At 40.8% G+C, this 19,558-nt stretch overlaps 1 pseudogene across 1 annotated transcript; it reads left to right on the forward strand.

The window, feature by feature from the left end:
* Positions 1-619: 619 nt before the first annotated feature.
* Positions 620-18,562, forward strand: LOC145419924 (polypeptide N-acetylgalactosaminyltransferase 17-like; annotated as a pseudogene). The gene is made up of 10 exons (XR_013901185.1): positions 620-669; positions 1,425-1,583; positions 5,944-6,118; positions 7,004-7,201; positions 7,701-7,818; positions 11,567-11,752; positions 11,922-12,059; positions 12,404-12,499; positions 15,994-16,155; positions 17,160-18,562. The product of XR_013901185.1 is annotated as a polypeptide N-acetylgalactosaminyltransferase 17-like (transcript).
* The last annotated feature ends 996 nt before the right edge of the window (positions 18,563-19,558 follow it).

The raw sequence follows: 19,558 nt of genomic DNA on the forward strand, positions 1-19,558 counted from the left end.
TCATCAGAAACGGTCTCAGTGGAAGGCTGTCAGGAAGCCATTTTTAGTGAAGAGAAACAGGGAGAAAAGGCTGAGGTATGGTAAATTACACGAGAACTGGACTATATCAGTGGCAACAGGTCTTACAGCATTATGAATTCATATTTGACATTTTTGGTTCAAATAATTGTTGATATGACTCCAACAGAGGGTGTTTACATCCATCTGTAAAACACGATGAAGGCTCTGCCAGTGGTGTTGGGAATCTTGAGAAAGCTGATGGAAATATGAACCAGATATTAAGATTTTCATTAATCATGCAGTCCCAGCTGAAAAGCATCTAGTTGGAAAAGGCATATTTTTATTCATTACGACAATGATCCCAAACACACGGTGAATGCAGTAAACGTATACCTAGATCAGTCATGGATTGGCCTCCCCAGAGCCCAGACCTCAACATTTATTAAAGCAGTGTGTTCCGGAAAGAGAGAGTCCAGGCTATGTTCGATAGTAAAGGTGGCCATACCAAATATTGACTTTCAAGTACATTTTTGCCTTATGTACTGTATTTCCATTTATGTTTGCACGTTTCAGTGAATTGCTCTGCCTATTTCCCATTTTCCCAGCAGAATATAACGAAATGAGGATGCCTCAAGACTTTTGCAATATTGTATCAGAAGGAGAAAAAAGGTGACAAATGTCCCAGTTCTTCGTGGTTAATCTTGTTAATGTTGCCTTCTGTTTTCTAATGGTTTCCTGCCAAAAACCCTAAAAAAGTGTTCTCCAACCTCGTGAATTGAAAACACTGGATTTGTTATAGAATAACTTCTAATTAGCTATTATTTCACAGAGGAAATAAGATAATCGATAAAAGAAAAAAAGACGTGAAAAGGAGACAATAAAAGAAGCCCCTTCCTTTCCCACATGTGCTAAACTTAGAGCCAAAGCCTCACCCTGCCGCTTTCCGCTTCATTAGAGCTGTTTAAACAAAACAAGTTTAAAATAGGGTTTCTATCTGAAACAGCACATGCAGTTAAAAGGCCAATGTGGAAAATAAATCCTTGTGATTATAGTTGAACAGGAAGCAGCACTTGCTCTGCCTTTCAGCCCCATTGAACAAGACGTCAGCAGCTCTATGGAGGTAGTTTAGTCTTTTTTACAAATTCAAAATTAAATATGCGAGCACTCAAAAATTAAGGTTCACTGAGAAATGTCCTCATTTTTTAAAAAGAAAGGCATATTCCTTGTTATTTAATACAACATTCAATTGATCAGAAATGTTAGAAATCATGGTAAATGGGCTCATCAATACAAAATCATGATTGTCTTTTTAATTGTATAACTTTGTAGACTACTTTTCCCAAACCATCACTCTAGTGCTCCACTGGCACCTCGTATTACTTAATGCAAGTAGTTTACAGGTGTTGTGTCGTGTCTTTCTACAGATGTAGAAAGGTCAGCTACTCAAGAGACCTTCCCCAAATCTCCCTCATCTTCATCTTCGTCAACGAGGCTCTGTCGGTGATCCTGCGCTCAGTCCACTCAGCTGTCAATCACACACTTGCTCAAGGAGGTCATCCTGGTGGACGACAACAGCGATGACGGTCAGTATAGATTAAATATTTTCTTCAGCTAATACCAAATAAGAAGAGTGGCTTTTTCGCCCTCTGATTAGAAGATGGTTTATAGTGAGTGAAACACAGAATTTCCATCTAAAATCCACTGAGTCATCAGCAGGATTTCTACTGAAAGCAACAAAATACACATCAAATTGTCATTCAGCATCCCAGAAATAATTATCTTATACAATAAGTGTCATGTAACCTGAATATAATTATATAATTAAGTTTTATATTATTATAAAACTGAAACTAGTGAATAACCTTTGCACTGTCCTCTTCCTGCTGTGACAAAACAAATTTCCCACGTGTGGGACTAATAAAGGTTATCTTATCTTATCTTATCTTATCTTATCTTATCTTATCTTATCTTATCTTATCTTATCTTATCTTAAAAAGGTGGCGCGGTCGTTGATGCTCAGGAAGCAGTAGACCCCCGTTGGTGTTGTTTAGAGTGAGTTGGAGCTTAAAACAGCACCGCAGGGAGCTGAGTGAGAACTTTTATGTCATCTCTCTATTTGCATGTGTGCTTCTGTATTTCTTTATTTATCAACTGTGTTGTTGTGGTGATGAATTTGTATGTTTTTTATGTTTGTTTTCAGCTTTTGATAGTGTAGCAGTGACAATAGTTGGCATACATTAGTGGTTATTTAGGATAGGATGAGCTAATAAGCCATCATGTCTTTGTATTTTGCTAGGAAAATGGGAAATAGATGCAGCAGTTTACTGAAACTTGCAAACATAAGATGCCAGATGCATCGCTCAGGTTGTGTGTCAGTTTTGTGTTATTTCTTAAGGACACAACTTTCAAATTCTGTTCGTCTGCTGTAGATGTTTTTATTTAAGCTGCCAGTTCTTTTGTCCTCTACTTGTTTAGTTTCTTGACATATGTCAAGTTTTTGGCTAATAGCTCTTTGGTAATCACCTTGCTGGTGTGTTATCGTTGTCATTTTTTGTGCAGGAAACAAATTGTGTATTTGTGACAAGCTGCTGGTAATGTGCCAGTAACGAATTTGTCCCTTGAGTTAGGTGCCTTTATTATGTGTGAATGATTCATAGGAACAAACAAATAAAGGACTGCACTGAAAATTATAATAAAATGATGTCCAAAGAAAAATTTGAAGGAGCTTCAGAAAGCCTGAAGAACGTGAAATAAATTACAGAATTAAAAGACAGTTCGGTTCCTTGGAAGCAAAATGTAAAGACAAAATGTTCACACATGGCTCTATGCAACTAAATAAGAGCTTTAGGATTGTCTGAAAGTATTTGTTTGGGTTTTTGCTCGTAATTATCTGCTCCACTCTATGTTCACCTGTTCCTTATTACCCGGCTGCTCTAAAGTGATTTCTGCCAATCTTTGTCAGCTCATCTGTGAGCTTGTTTCACTCATGCGCTCTGCAACAGTCCCTCATGTTATTCTCTGCTTCACAGGTTTTTTACTCATTTTCCACCCCTTGGGCTTTGTTCTCCCAATATCAGCTTTATTTAAATAAGCTTTCTTTATGGTGGTTTTGCTGATTTTCTGTATTCATTTGGAAAAGCTTACAAACCTAACACAAATAATTGGGGTATAACCCTCAATCTCATTGGGCCTGTTTGAGTGCACATATGTCAATGAACTTAAAAAGGGCTAGTATGTGCACTTTGCTAAAGAAATGCTTTGATTATATATATATATACAGTGAGTATATTTTCATAGGTACAGTGGGGCAAAAAAGTATTTAGTCAACCACCGATTGTGCAAGTTCCTCCACCTAAAATGATGACAGAGGTCAGTAATTTGCACCAGAGGTACACTTCAACTGTGAGAGACAGAATGTGAAAAAAAAATCCATGAATTCACATGGTTGGATTTGTAAAGAATTTATTCGTAAATTAGGGTGGAAAATAAGTATTTGGTCACCTCAAACAAGGAAAATCTCTGGCTCTCACAGACCTGTAACGTCTTCTGTAAGAAGCTTTTCTGTCCCCCACTCGTTACCTGTATGAATGGCACCTGTTTGAACTCATCATCTGTATAAAAGACACCTGTCCACAGCCTCAAACAGTCAGACTCCAAACTCCGCCATGGCCAAGACCAAAGAGCTTTCGAAGGACACCAGGAAAAGTATTGTAGACCTGCGCCAGACTGGGAAGAGTGAATCTACAACAGGCAAGCAGCTTGGTGTGCAAAAATCAACTGTGGGAGCAATCATCAGAAAATGGAAGATATACAAGACCACTGATAATCTCCCTCGATCTGGGGCTCCACGCAAGATCTCATCCCGTGGGGTCAAAATGATCATGAGAACGGTGAGCAAAGATCCCAGAACCACACGGGGGGACCTGGTGAATGACCTGCAGAGAGCTGGGACCACAGTAACAAAGGTCACCATCAGTAACACACTACAACGGCAGGGAATCAAATCCCGCAGTGCCAGACGTGTTCCGCTGCTGAAGCCAGTGCATGTCCAGGCCCGTCTGAAGTTTGCCAGAGAGCACATGGATGATACAGCAGAGGATTGGGAGAATGTCATGTGGTCAGATGAAACCAAAGTAGAACTTTTTGGTATAAACTCAACTCGTCGTGTTTGGAGGAAGAAGAATACTGAGTTGCATCCCAAGAACACCATACCTACTGTGAAGCATGGGGGTGGAAACATCATGCTATGGGGCTGTTTTTCTGCCAAGGGGACAGGACGACTGATCCGTGTTAAGGACAGAATGAATGGGGCCATGTATCGTGAGATTTTGAGCCAAAACCTCCTTCCATCAGTGAGAACTTTGAAGATGAAACGAGGCTGGGTCTTCCAACACGACAATGATCCAAAACACACCACCCGGGCAACAAAGGAGTGGCTCCGTAAGAAGCATTTGAAAGTCCTGGAGTGGCCTAGCCAGTCTCCAGACCTCAACCCCATAGAAAATCTGTGGCGGGAGTTGAAAGTCCGTGTTGCTCGGCGACAGCCCCAAAACATCACTGCTCTCGAGAAGATCTGCATGGAGGAATGGGCCAAAATACCAGCTACTGTGTGTGCAAACCTGGTAAAGACCTATAGTAAACGTTTGACCTCTGTTATTGCCAACAAAGGTTATGTTACAAAGTATTGAGTTGTATTTTTGTTATTGACCAAATACTTATTTTCCACCCTGATTTACGAATAAATTCTTTACAAATCCTACCATGTGGATTCATGGATTTTTTTTTCACATTCTGTCTCTCACAGTTGAAGTGTACCTCTGGTGCAAATTACTGACCTCTGTCATCATTTTAGGTGGGGGAACTTGCACAATCAGTGGCTGACTAAATACTTTTTTGCCCCACTGTATATTAAATATTTTTTAGTTCTTTGTCTCTGGACAGCCTAAAATAAAAATCAAAAACACTGCTTAGTGGGGTGGCTGTAGCTTAGGTGGCAGAGCAGGTCAGCCACTAATCAGAAGGTCGGTGGTTCGATCCCAGGCTGCCTCCTGGCTGCATGCCAAATATCCTTGGGCAAGATACTAACCCCGTGTTTGCCTACTGGTGGTGGTCAGAGGGCCCGGTGGCGCCAGTGTCCGGCAGCCTCGCCTCTGTCAGTGCGCCCCAGGGCAGCTGTGGCTACAATGTAGCTTGCAGCTGCCCTGGGGCATTCACACACACATTCACAGTGTGTGAATGTGTGTGTGAATGGGTGAATGACTGAATGTAGTGTGAAGCGCTTTGGGGTCCTTAGGGACTAGAAAAGCGCTATACAAATGCAGGCCATTTACCATTTAGTGCTTAGTGGGTTGCCCTTTGTGTTCTTATCATGTTGTTTCACACAACCAATACTAAGGCTTGATGTGCGGTTTATAAAGGAGTGCAGGCTGCCAGTGAGAGAAGTGAGACAAAAGAGTTGTCATACTGGGAATGGTTGCTTAAGCTCACTCTGCTGTCCTTTCATATTTATCGACATGAATTCCAATTATTGTGATTGCATGAAAATAATTATGCAAGCTAGGCATAATGTGTCAGGCTTTGATTGTTGCTGCCAGAGGGGACTCTGGAACAGCATTTTTCTTTTTTTCCTCCTTTCTTCAGTAAAGAGGGCTGCAATGGATCTGATGTTAGAGAAGCTAAGAAAAAAATACAAGCACTTTCTTTAGCATGTAGGGATTCTTCTTAAACTCGCCAACTTAGCTGCAATGGTGATATATTCTTTTCAGGCTTTATTAGTCCTGACATCAGATCAAATACTGGAAAACTCCAGCTGGCAGACTGTTCAAGGATAGATGTGCAGATTATAAGCTAAACGGCAGATTCAAAGATCAACTAAAGATCAGTCTTTATAAGCATTTCTGACTTGTTTTGTTTGATGTGTTATCTTCATTTTCTGAACTGTAGAGCAACTGAAAGGTCCACTGGAGGAGTATGTGAACAAACGCTATCCCGGCCTGGTGAAGATTGTAAGGAACCAAAAGAGAGAGGGATTGATCAGGGCCAGGATCGAGGGTTGGAAGGTAGCCACTGCTGAGGTGACAGGATTTTTTGATGCCCATGTGGAGTTCACCCCATCATGGTGAGTGGGTCCTATCATCTAGCGGGAAGCACGGTGTTATTAACAGTCAGGAGTGAATTTTTGGTATTTGGAAAAAGGCTTATTTTAGTGTAAATTAAAGTGAAACACAGCATTCAAAAACAAAAATGACATGTACTCAAAATTAAATCTGGAAAAAAACATATCTTTGCCAAATGTATGAACATTGGAATAACTTATTCATGATAACAACAATGACAATAATAGAGCTTTGGGTATCAGTGTTAAAAGAGTGCTACAAAGTGCAAAGAAACCATGGAAAGAGAAGACAAAGGATAGCTGAAGCTGCATAAAAGGAAGAGCCAAGCTATTTCACGCCTGAGAAGTTTTAAAATGAGACACTTGAGGCTGTGGGATCAGGTTGAACGGATTTTATTTAAAAAAAAACATCACAAGCACACATAAAACACACACCAAAACAGGACCCCTCTTGGAGAACTTGTCGTAAAAGTAAATTTTTAGTAACCATAAAAAATGAAGGTTTTGTACTAATTCAAAAAAGCTGAGCGCTTGGTGGTGAACTGAATCAAAGGCTAAATACTGTCAAGAAATTAGCATGCAATGAGGGACCTTATTAACCCCGCTAAGACAACTGCCACATCCTGTTGATGTCTTTTTGTGGATCTCATTTTCGAGCTCAGTGCATAACTTAAGGTATACCGTGCAGTTCTCTCACTGCCCCCTGCAGAGCTCAACTCGGCTGAATCAAACAGAATTAGTGATAAAACTGGGACGACACAAGGAACTTTCTATTTGACTGAAGTGGATGAAAAAAGTGGTGCTCTTAAAAGATGTTATAAACTTTGTTTCTGCACAAAGTAAAGTCAACTAAATGTGTGAGTGTGTGTGTGTTTGCACTTTTTTCAGGGCAGAACCAGTTCTAGCTAGAATAAAAGAAAACCACAAGAGGATTATCTTGCCGTCAATCGACAACATCAAGCACGATACCTTTGAGGTGGAGCGCTATGAGAACTCTGGCCATGGCTACAACTGGGAACTGTGGTGCATGTACATTAATCCACCCAAAGAGTGGTGGGAGGAGGGAGACATGTCTGCACCAATAAGGTATGCCAGCTTCTCCCATTTAAACGTGAACACAGATCTCACACTTCTGAGATGTATTTTTTTCCACTTCTTTAAGATTTTCAATAAAACTGCCACCAAGTTCTTTTTTTAGTTTTGGGGAAGATTAGGGGAAAACAAGAAAAAAAGCTCCTGATGGGAAACCAGACTTCATTAAAGCAATAAAAAAATTACAGCCTAAATTAGAGAGTGGTGAAAATAGGATTTTAATTATCTGATTATCACCCATATATTTGTGTTAAATTGGATTTCCTTCCATTCTTTAATTAAAAATAAGAATAAATTGCATGAGTATGCACAAAAATGTTTAGATTTACCCTCCACATAATAGGCTGAAATATAAAGTGTGAAACTTTGCATAGTGGAGATTTGGGTTGTAGAAAAGTACTCCAAAATAAACATCAGATAAAGCCACAAAAAAACACATTCTGGTGTTTGCAAACGCTCAGTGTCACATGATAGTGTGTTTTCCTGGCTGCAGGACGCCTGCCATGATTGGATGCTCCTTTGTGGCCAATCGGGACTACTTTGGAGAACTCGGTCTACTCGACTCAGGCATGGACGTCTACGGAGGGGAGAACATCGAACTAGGCATCAGGGTTTGTGTGTCACCCAGTTTCCTCTTGTTCCTGCTCCCTCTTTACCCCTGTAGGTTTTAAGTGGAGCAGTGGCCACCGTAGCGTGGCACCACTGATAAATGAGGCCCCATTAAGAGTCCTGGAGGACCAGTCCTGTGTGAGCAGCTCACAGCAGGGCAATGGAGATAAATAGGTCACGTAGAGCAGAGCAGGAAGGTTGGAGTTTGTTTCTGTACATTTTGAGAGATTGGAGAGTCTTTTGTTTTTCTGCAAGGTTATTAGATTTTTCCTGAAAAAATAACGTCAAACATTTTCACAACCCGAGTGTGTTGGCTTTTATCCAGCAAGCTAAACAATCAAATATTTTTAGAAAGACAAAAACGGTTGCCTTGTCTTTGAGTTGACTTGGTCATAACTTGAATCTGAAATGGAAAGTTCTTATATCTTGTCATCAAAAATATCAAGATTCCCCCCAAAATTAAGTCTAGATAAGTAAACGTGTACAGATGCAATAAAACAGCTAAAATTCAGCTTCAACGCACCTATAAATATATTACAACTGCTGGAGATGAAGTATTAGCAAAGACATGAATCTAGCCCACAATGTCACATCTCAAGAACCACATTTCTTTCTGTTCCTCTTTTACTACAAAGCAGTGGGACACATATCCAGAGTTGCCCTGCGACAACAACATTTCTACATTTCACTACAACCCTTACAAGAGGATTGTTTGGATGTGTCCAGGGAGAAGGCCCTCATTCAGAGAAACTCTTTCATAACAAGCACTTGAATCAATGACTGTTTGGGTTTTAACAGGATTCTTGGGATAATGAATGTTAAGCGGTAGATATCAGCACCTCTATGGGGCAATTTTGCATGGTTGTTGTCCAACATCTTTTACATGAAATCATAGTACTGCTTATTTATCTTAGAGTGTGGCAGAGAGCAGTAAAATGTTTTTTTTTGGCATACCCTCTGTTGGTTAGCACCCGTGTCCTTGGGTAACAGAAACACATAGGTTATCTTTAAAACCTATGTGCCCATTTTCTGTTTGTAGTGCTCCTTATCTGTGGATGGAACATGTTTCATATTGTTCCCAGTGTGAAGAAAGACTGACGGACCTACTTTTTATCCAGTAGGAATGTTTGTCAGGAGTGAAATAGGTTGCATCTGTGCAATTGTTTGGCGACCTGTCAGTTTGAAGTTTCTGTTACGCTCACATCACTTTGACGTGGGTTCAGATAGCTTGGATATCCATGTCTTCATTATGTTCACAGCAGAAGGCTCGTGGGTTGGACACACTCAGCAGATACTTTATTAGATACACCTTGTCAGTATTAGGTTGGACACTCTTTTGCCTTCAGAGCTGTTTTAATTCTTCATGGCATAGATTCAACAAAGTACTGGAAACATTCCTCAAAGATTGATCGTGGCATGATGGCCTCATGCAGTTGATGCAGATTTGTCAGCTGTGCATTCACGATGGGAATCTCGTGATCTATCTGATTGAGATCCCCTGACTGTGGAGACTTTCCTGTTAGCTCACAAGAGTAGCACCTGATATGGTCCTCTGCTGCTCTAGCCCAAATTCTTCAAGGTTCACGGTTCAAAGTAATGCAAAAGTGGTTTTTAAGAAGAAGTTATCTGTTTTACTGTTGCCTTCTTGTCAGCTCAAAGCAGTCTCTGGTCGGGTCTGGTATCAACAAGATATTTTCACCCAGAGAACTGTCTCTCATTGGATATTTCCTCTTTTTTGGACCATCCCTTGGGATAACCCTAGAGATGGTAATACAGAAATATCCTAGTAGATCAGGAGTTTCCAAAATACTCAGACCAGTCCTTCTGTCAACAACAACCATGCCTAACGTGTCTTAAATCTTCTTTCTTTTCCATTTTGATGCTCAGTTCTTCTGTGAGTACCCTGCCGAGATCCACTTTCTGGGTAAATTATTCATTATGAGAGCAGTTAATCTCCTTTTGAAGCTTGTGGATGTGCACAACAATTCTACCTAACAGTGAGAGGTCAATTCAGGGTCCAGTGGTTTGATCTCACTCACAGTCCTGCATGAATGAATTCACAGCACCATGTCCTGTTCTCATCTGTTCTTCAAGGGGTTTTCCTCTGAAGCCTCTGTGTTTGTTTAAGGGCTGTGTTTTTCTGTGGCTGGGATAGTTCCTAATTGGTCAGTTGCTGGCTTTGCACATTTGTTCTCCAAACCTGCAGAGGATACCTCAGTCTTGACCTGCTGATTTTGATGGCTATCATTGTGAATGAAGTAAGGATTACAGCTAGGTCATTGGATTCCACCACTGATCAACTTAGAGATTGTAGCTACATGATGCCCTTATTTGGGCATGTCCATTTTTCCTGAGGTTGTGTAGAAGCTTTTGGAAAAAGGGATGAGTACCACTGGCTGTTTCCAGAGAGGATCCTGGGAGGAAGTTATCTTGTTCAGCTTCCTATTTCTTCAATAGCAAGTCTGCTAGGTCAAAAAGCTCTTTTTTAAAGTTTTGCATTAAGAGCTGTTTCAGTAGCTCTAGATGCACCATAACATTGTTCTAGCCATTCTGATATCATTTTCAGCTCAGCTGCTGGGTGGTTTGTATGAGGAGATAATTGATTCAACCTTCATGCTCTGAGGTTTCTTTTCTAAACCACTTCACAAGCAGGTGAAGCTCTTCTGCTGCAGTTAATTCTTAAACCTTTAGCACCAAAAATGAATGATGTCCAGTAGTTCTCCACTTTATCATTATACTTTCTTTGACCTCTGTTAATGAGAAGCAACAAAAGGAACGAATCTTGGTCAGGAAGAAGAAATACTCTTGTACACATTTAAGGCTATTCATCATCTCTCTCCTCCATATCTCTCTGATCTGGTTCAGATCACTGCCCCATCTCGATGTCTTAGATCTTCTTCTTCCCTTTCTCTCTCCGTCCCTTCCCCCCGTCTTGCCACCATGGGGAGCAGGGCTTTCAGCTGCTCTGCTCCACGACTCTGGAATTCCCTACCTCCTGATTTAAGAAATATCTCTTCCATCTCTCTCTTTAAGTCCCAACTCAAAACTCACTTGTTGTCTTATGCTTTTATGATTGTGTAAACTGCTTGCTTTTATGCTTCTTTTTTTATTCTGTTGTTGTGTAGCTCTTGGGGCTATGCTAGCATTCATGTCTTATTGTTCTGGCCCGCTGTCCTACATCAAAGCTGGGAAATAGCATGGTGAACTGTAGAAGATGTTTTGGCCACATCTTCAAGCATGACTTGTGCTTCTGACCGTCTCTTCTTGTTGATCTTTAATGACATGCCTGGAATCATCATGGTGTATTCGCTGACTGGGAGAGTGCTCTGGATGATACGTTGTCACAGCAAACAATATAAGTAAAAAAACATGCATTTATGTATGTATACTCACAGTTGGAGCTTAAAAGTTAACCCAGTGCTGAAGTGCCGAAAACCTCAGCTCCTCTTGATGCCCCTTAAGGTTGGCTAGAAAAAAATGAATAAAAGCAACAATTAGATATTTTTTATATAACAGAAAACAAGAAGAAAAACCGAGAAGGACTTCTAAATGTACAGATTTAGCTTTCATTAGTTCCAGCACAAAGAAAACACGTCCTTCCAGGTGCTCTATGCTCCAGCTGTTAGCTGTAATTGACTTTATAAATCAGGACATCGCGGCGACTGTGCATCTGCCTATTTATATTTCCTGCTGCCCAGCAGCCAGCAGTATATTATTGTGAGCTTTAATTCATACTCCTACTACCCACAGGTGTGGCTGTGTGGAGGCAGTATGGAGGTGCTGCCTTGCTCCAGAGTGGCTCATATTGCACGAATGAAGAAACCTTACCACAGTAACATAGCTTTCCACACACGCCTTAATGCCCTGCGTGTGGCAGAGGTCTGGATGGATGAGTACAAGTCCAATGTCTACCTGGCCTGGAACATCCCCATGGAGGTGAGAACGGCATTTTTCTGCACCAAGACCTCTCTTAGAGAGGATGCTGTCAGTCATGCTTGTCTGTTTGTGACTATCAGATGTCCATGTTCAGAGCCAAACAGTTTTTCTTTTGGTTCCACAATTTATGTAGAGACTTTAGGCATAATAACTTCCTTTGCTCTTGCAGAACCACGGTATTGATTACGGAGACATATCACAGAGGGTTGCACTGAGGAAGAGTCTGCAATGTAAGAGCTTTCACTGGTACCTAGACAACGTTTACCCAGAGATGAAGAGGTACAACGATACGCTGTTCTACGGTGAGGTGAGCCATGAAGGACAAAGACACAGGAAAAAGTAAGTTTGTAGATGTAAGATCTGATGTACAAATTAAACCACTGAAATTAAATAAATGATACTTACACAAAGTCCTAAGAAACTTGTATCTCCTCCACAGACCAAAATATAACAAGAAAGCAGGGACTCAGACAGCATGTACATCCACATCTTCTCAGCTGTTAATAGAAAATAAATGAGATTTAGAACTTTGTCTGATCCACACTGACACATCCTTGTTTTTAGCCTTTATACATTTTTAATCGGTAATTATTTTGGGGAATATTCATATTTTATGAATTAAGTCTGACTCTTTTTTTTTGTGTATTTAAGGTCCGCAATTCTAAAGCAAGCCACCTGTGTATGGATCAGGGTGTGAAGGAGAACCACACAGCCACCCTGCACCCATGCCATGGGTGGGGTCCTCAGGTACAACACTCTTCCTCACCACCATACTAAAGAGTATACTCCATCTTTTTCCAGTTGCTTTGCTTTCTCATGAAAACATACAGTGAGCTTCTCCGGTGATGTGATTTGCAGCTGTGTCTCAATCACAGGCTCAGCTGAAATCCTCCAAGGAGCGAGTTCTGCTGTCAGAATAAAATTGTGTCTTGCACTTTTTGTGTTGAAGCCCTGAGTCAGCCAGTGTCAGCTCTTCATCCCTTCAGCCCTAAGGGCCTCTCTTTTTAGCTCACAGTGGTAAACAGGTGCTTTAGGCAGAAAGTCAAGGCTTCAGTGGTAAAATGCTAAAGGAGCTAAAATTTCAATTCAATTCTGGAAAAATGAGTGCCGCTGATAGGTTTGTAGCTTGAACCCATCCGCTGGAACGTTAAAGGCAATATAATTACACTGCAAAGCAAGACACGAAGTAGGCAAGCTTCATGTTACTCGTGCACGGGAGAGAACCGGACAATCGCCGTTCCTTCGCTTGGCCCCAGTTGCTCTCGTCCGTCCTCCCGTACCACTGTCCTTTTATTGAGGTTACATGAATATGCATAAGTTCGTTAACATATGACGTCTACATACACACAAAGAGTAATAAATTCAAATTCAAATTTTATTTGTCACATACACAGTCATACACAGTACGATATGTAGTGAAATGCTTGGACAACTGCTCGTGACCTAAAGAAAACAAAAAAGGAAAGGCTATGAATAAGGTAGGAAATAAATATGAAAAATTAAAAAGGGGTAAATTTAACTAGGAAGGAATAAAATATAAATTAAGGTTAAAAATGAAATAACTGTACAACACAAATTAGAATGAAGGGTAAATTTAACTGGGAAGAATAAGATAAAATATATAAATTAAAGTTGAAAATAAAATAACTGTACAACAAAATACACCAATACACAGTATAGAACTATATAAGAATGTATGAAGAAATCTAAATATAAATAAATATATACACAATAACAGCAGCTGTACAAGTATTAACCGGAAATGAAGAATATAGTGACCAGTGTTGTGCAAAAACAAAGTCCAGAAAGTCCAGTGTGTGTGTAAGAACTGTATGTGTGGGTCAGTACTGTGTGGTGGTGTGATTGAGAGACCGTATCGCCTGCGGGAAGAAGCTCCTCCTCAGTCTCTCTGTGTTGGTCTTCAGGGAGCGGAATCGCTTTCCTGACCTCAACAGAGAGAACAGTCTGTTGTTGGGATGGCTGAGGTCCTTCACGATCTTCCTGGCCTTGGTCCAGCACCGCCTGCTGTAGATTGAGTGCAGGTCAGGGAGCTCGGAGCGGATGGTGCGCTCAGCTGACCGCACAACCCTCTGTAGAGCTCGTCTGTCCTGCATGGTGCTGTTCCCGAACCAGGTTAAGATGTTTCCCGCCAGGATGCTCTCTATGGTGCACGAGTAAAAGTTCCTGAGCACTTTGGAGGGCAGTTGGAAGTCTCTCAAGCGTCTGAGGTGGTAGAGACGCTGACGGGCCTTTTTCACCACGGTGTTGATGTGACAGGACCATGACAGGTCCTGCGTGATGTGAACTCCGAGGTATTTGAAGCTGTCCACTCTCTCCACTGGGCACTCGTTGATGACGGGGGTCTGGTAGTTCCTCTCCTGCTTAGTGCTGAAGTCCACTATCAGCTCCTTTGTCTTACTGACGTTTAGAAGGAGGTTGTTCCTCTGGCACCAGTTCTCCAGATTCCTAATCTCCTTCAGGTAGGCCGTCTCGTTGTTATCAGAGATCAGGCCCACCACGACGGTGTCGTCAGCAAACTTGATGATGGTGGTGGAGCTGGTAGTGGCCACACAGTCATATGTGTACAAAGAGTACAGCAGGGGGCTCAGAACACACCCCTGGGGGGCTCCAGTGCTGAGAGTGGTGGAGGCTGAGACATGTCCGCCCATCCTTACTGCGTGCGTGTGTGTGTGTGTGTGTGTGTGTGTGTGTGTGTGTGTGTGTGTGTGTGTGTGTGTGTGTGTGTGTGTGTGGACTGCTGATCAAAGGGTCAAACATCCTTGGTCAGGAAGAGGGTAGCCTCCCCCTCACCCTAGATGGTTCATCCTAGATAACACGGTGAGGAAGTCCTGCAGTTCATCTAAACAAAGACTAGACTAGAACAGACGCAACTACGTTAATCCTACCATAAAACAATAAAACACGGTATGACCTCTCATGCTCCCAAAGTGCTGTCTAATACACACACAGTTTGCAGACTATCAAGGATCAAAACCTCTACCAATCTACAATTAATTACAAAACTCTAAGCATATATAAGTAAATATTTCTAAGCATAAATGACAATCAACAATACAAATCTAACAGCCGCATCACACTTTCTTCACAAGACATGCTTCAGTTGCATTTTTTAAAGTTATCCTTTTGATGGAACAAAAAGTCTTCAGTTTTTATTAGACCACCAGTTTTTCACACTTGCACTTCCACGGAGATAAAAGCGACCCCATGGTGTCTTAGCGTGGGTTCTCTCCAGGTAGTCCGGCTTCCTCCCACAGTCCGATGACATGCACGTTAGGTTAAATGGTGACTGGCTGTAGGTGTGTATGCAAAACAGATAAAGCACATAAGTGCATAAAATAAAGTGCGATATGAATATCTGTGAAAAGATGAATGTAACTTGTAGTGGTCAAAGATACTAGAAAAACATTTTAATAAATACTCTGTTCTTAAGAAGAAGCAGTGACATCTAGGGACCACAAGTGGGATTTTTTAAGATTTTGAGTCCAAACGCTGTTAAATCACCTAACTTTTGTATGATGTACTGCAAACAGGATGCAGTTACTCTGCAAAAAGACCCAAACTGGGCTGACTGGGTGGTTGATGGAAAGCTTTATCTTTATATCTTTTGCAAGGCATTGCAACCACTATTCATGCTTTGTTAGGAACAGAATGCGATATAAACAATTTCCCAATCAGTCTTTATCGTCAGCACACTCAAAGCCTCAGAGCTAGATGCAACCAAAGGAACTGTTTTATCTGCACTGCTAAAGTGGAAATTACTATTAATCTGAACGAAAAAGCTGAAGTGAAAGACACAAAGGTTAGAAAACAGAGCGGGAAGAATCTGACTCACTTCTGCTTTTTCTTTCTGTCAAGTTGAGAAAACTGCAGAATTTGGTGTATATAAAATGTTAGGGCTATATGTGGGTTAGAACTCTGCTGAAACAACACTGTGATTAGCAGTGATGTACAGGAAAATCTTTGTGTTTAGCACTCAGTGAAGAACAAAGACATGTTTTGCCTCTCAGCAGTATTGGGAACAACACCATCCTCTTGTTCAAAGCAGCAAAAAAAAAACCCAACAGCTTGCATAATCAAGGAAAATTCCTGCCAGGTTACCTTCAACTTGTACATCATCACATACTTATTTCATCGTTAGCTAATAAAGAGAAGAGTATTCACTCAGCCAGTTCAGTAACTTTCCGTTTACTGTATGTGTGACGTATCTGTTTTCCTCTTAGTTAGGACGCTACACTAAAGAAGGTCAGCTGTTTCTGGGACCCCTAGGCAGCACTGGTGAGGACACTCGTTGTGTGGTGTACGATCAGATGAGCAACTTTCCTCAGCTCCTCAATTGTGAAAAGGTGACCAACGTGAAACAGAAGACATGGCATTTCTCTCAGGTCAGAAGTGTAAAGAAATCTCTTTTTCAATGATATAACTGAGTGTTTATAAGAGAAACTAAAATTTACTGGCATAGAGTTGAGAGGAAAAGTATCTATATGTCAGATTTTAAAAGGGACCTATTGAGCTCATGTCTGGGTCCATTCTTTTTTCTCTTGGACTCTAATATGAGAGTAGCTTTGCATGAATCTTCATTTCTCTCATACTCAGCATTGCTGCAGCCCCGTAGTTCATGCTTTATCTGACAGAACCGCCTTTATATTCCGAATACCTCCGTTGAAGCCACCTTTCTTTGTGTTAAAACCCTCACAAACAGAAGGTTTTAACACCGGGGCCAGTAGGACTTCACAGATAGATCTGTCTGTTTGTGATGACTATATTAGGATATCATCTCTGCTATTACTGAAATCAAAGCAGTCTGGTTAACGGGGATTATTTGCACATAAATTGAGACTTTGGCTATGATTAATATGAACAATAACTGTTGTAAAATTATATTTATGCTAGAAAATAAGGGGTCCTCTTAAGACAACTAAACCCAGACTGCTTAAAGGGTAACAAGCGACTCAATATACCTTTTACTTTGGCATTGATTCTCTTTTTCTTTTAATGTGAAAAACCTTTTGTAAGTCAATTTTCTGTTGGTCTTTTAGTTCTGTTTGGGTAACCTTTAAAAACTAAAGAGTTACAGCCTGTAGCACGGGAAGAGGAGAGCTTGAACAGTGATGCTGCAGACCTTCTGCCACATCGATTCTTTGTCACACAGCAGGACAAGCAGTGAAGAGTCCTGCAGACGTAGAAGTCTTAGGGAAATAGGGAGACCTTACTTATTTTATATAGATGTAAGGTAAAAAGTTAGTGCCATTTGTTTAAGAAAGAGGTTGCAACAGTTCACATAAGGCCCGGTCTGGTTACATACTGTTCTGTCACCATCACGCATTGTTCACAGACCATCTGTGAAATCTGTTAAAACCAAAGTATTGTATCTCCTTCTGCCTTGCAGAACGAATCGATCATAAATCGGGCTACTGGACGCTGTCTGGAGGTGGTGCCGGCTAATGTTTACTCCGGCCACCTGCTGGTCCTGCAGCCCTGCTCGGGGCAGAGGTGGACCATCAAGAACACTATGAAGCAGTGATCGCCTGGCCAGTTTCATTGGGACCAATTACAAAGGCTATTTCCAAGAGCTGTCACCTGACGTTACCTTGGCCAGTGGACAATCAATGATGCGGGGGCTCCTTAGCTTTTGAAATAAGACTCAAAAATAGATGGCTTTAAGGAGACGAGTGATGAGGTGGTTTGGAAACAATTGATGTTTTTTTGTTTTTGTTAGTTTTTTTTTAAAAACATGGACATTCAACGTGGTGAAAGTTTAGCATGAGGACCATTTCTCTATATGAATTTTACAAACTTTCAATGTGATGTTGCCATAATTCCTGTGTGCCACTTCTTTACAGTGTTTAAGTTTTAGTAGACATTTAATCGACCAAAAGCGTGTTCTTTCTTATGTGAAGGGGAAAAAAAGTTTCCATCTTCCATCAGTCTTTCTGCAATATTTCATTCATTTTGTGCCACGGACCGGCCCTAAATAACTAAAATGTGTTCATAACACACGGGAAAAGACACAGGGGAACTGAGGTAACGATAAAAACAATAAATATGAACGATAAAACGAAGAAAAAAACCCCCGGTAAACCATAAATTGCACACCTGAACCTCAACACTCGCGGCCCGGTACCAAACGACTCACGGACCGGTACCAGTGCATGGCTCGGGGGTTGGGGACCGCTGGTCTATGGTACTTAGAAATTAAGGAATGGCTACTCGTGACAGGAGAAAATTTTACACAGTTTAGCAAAAATGCCTGAAAAGTGATTCTTATGTTTTTCAGAAAATTCAAATCCTTGTAAATATTTATAATTTGAAGAAAAATATGCTAAAAATATTACTTGGTGTACTTTTTTTTTCAAATCACCCCAACAAGGACTCTGGGCTAAATCTCACTTCTATGTTTTATGGATTCTGACTTTTATTGCTATTTTTCCACCAAGCATTCTGTAGCATCAGATGCAATATATCTCGTAGCATGAAGTACTGTAAGCAGTTGGGTACAAAGTTTCTTTGCGCTAAGTTAATTTATTTGGTTAACTGCTGTGTGCCATAACTACTGAAAACCTAGTCAAACATAGGAAGCACTTTTTTGGACAAAGGGTTGGAACATGAACGAGAGAGGAGGATTGAATCAGGAATGCACAAAAGTACCAATAGTGGAAATGCAGGAGGCCTTAAAGGCTGAAATTATTAACGTACTGAGATGTATATGATGTCATATATTAAATTGCATAAGTGTGATCAGCTGGATTTTTGCTCCCAAGATTGTCTTCCAATAAACAACTGGTTTCCTGGGTTGTGCTTTGTTACTGTGTTTTAGGATACATCTGCAGTCTTTAAATTTGTCATACTTTAATTAGTATGCTTATTTTTTTCAGTTTAATTTTATTTTCAAGCTTGTTTGTAATTTTTTGCTGCTAAACTCATGCTTTATTTTGCTTTTCTGGACTATAAATAAGGTAGAGACAGCAAAGATGAGCTACCATGCTGGCCTGCTCTCCTTTTAACTGCTCCATCCATTTTCATGGTTGTGGTCAAAATATTTTCGGCATGCTGTGAGATTAGTCCTCAAAATCATCCCCCAAAATAGACTACTTCAAAAGAGATTTCACCCTCAGCTTCCAGCTGCATGGCATCTGCTGTAACTTACACCAACTCGACTTAAGAGTACTTTCATCACATTTTTTATAAAAGCGCTTCTACACAATATTACCCAGCCACAAATAAAGCAGCCAGGTGGCCGAACATTAAAGGGACTGTTCTATAAATGACAAGTTATGGGTTCAATCCTGAAGCAACCATATGTCCTGTAAATAGTGTCCTTGAATCAGACACTGACCTCCTACTGCTTACTCTCGCTAAACTGCTCTGGATGAAGCATCAGCTTAAATGCTTAAGATGTAAATAAAACAGGAGGAGACTGCTGGGAGCACAAGGGCCTGTTTCTAGCAGAGAGGGGGAGAGAGGAGTGAGGCGGCTCTGAGGGACAGAGCCTGCATGCTAACATAACACTGAATGCTGATCAGACTCTTAACGAAGAGACTGCTCATCGTTCTCTGGCGTGAAATAGGATTACCATATGTTGGTTAAAGTCCTGCTAAATGTAAGCCAGCAGTAAATGCTAACAAGGACAAACTGATCAAATAAACTCACTGCGTTACTTAGATAAGGTTGTATTTATGGGGATGGAAATTTGTATAATTTGTAGATTTTAGCATGTAAAAAAATGGAGCTATTTTTAAAGGATGACAAAAAATCTAGAAAATGAATGTAATTCATTGACATTATTGT

This window comes from Astatotilapia calliptera, chromosome 14 (assembly GCF_964374335.1).
Source record: "Astatotilapia calliptera chromosome 14, fAstCal68.1, whole genome shotgun sequence".
Lineage (NCBI taxonomy): Eukaryota > Metazoa > Chordata > Actinopteri > Cichliformes > Cichlidae > Astatotilapia > Astatotilapia calliptera.